Below are 363 nucleotides of genomic sequence, written 5' to 3'. Positions count from 1 at the left end.
GGAGTGGGTGGGGAGAGGAGGAGGAGGAGGAGGAAGAAGAGGAAGAGGAGGTGATCGAGGAGAGGAAAAAGAGGGAGCAAGAGATCAAGGAGAGACTTGGCTCGACGTGTCTGGGGGGCAAAAACCTCATCTCATCACAATGCATCCTCCAGTTTTTCTCCACTGGCGCATTCCGGCCTGGAGAATAAAACGTCAGAAGAAGAAGAAGAAAAGGAAAGAAAAGCTGTTTCGACGCAGGATTTTTTTTCATTTCAGCAGCGTTTACGTTCACATGCCACAGCCTGATAAGCGGCAGCGACGCAGGAGGTCAGGCGGGGCAGAGTTAGCGGACGGCTCACCAGTTGCCATGGCGAGAAGCCTGCG

Source organism: Nelusetta ayraudi, unplaced genomic scaffold (genome assembly GCF_046127955.1).
Source record: "Nelusetta ayraudi isolate G7.1 ecotype Tasmania unplaced genomic scaffold, CSIRO-AGI_Nayr_v1 ptg000007l, whole genome shotgun sequence".
NCBI lineage: Eukaryota > Metazoa > Chordata > Actinopteri > Tetraodontiformes > Monacanthidae > Nelusetta > Nelusetta ayraudi.
The sequence above is the reverse complement of the archived record's forward strand: the minus strand, read 5'-3'. Positions refer to the sequence as shown.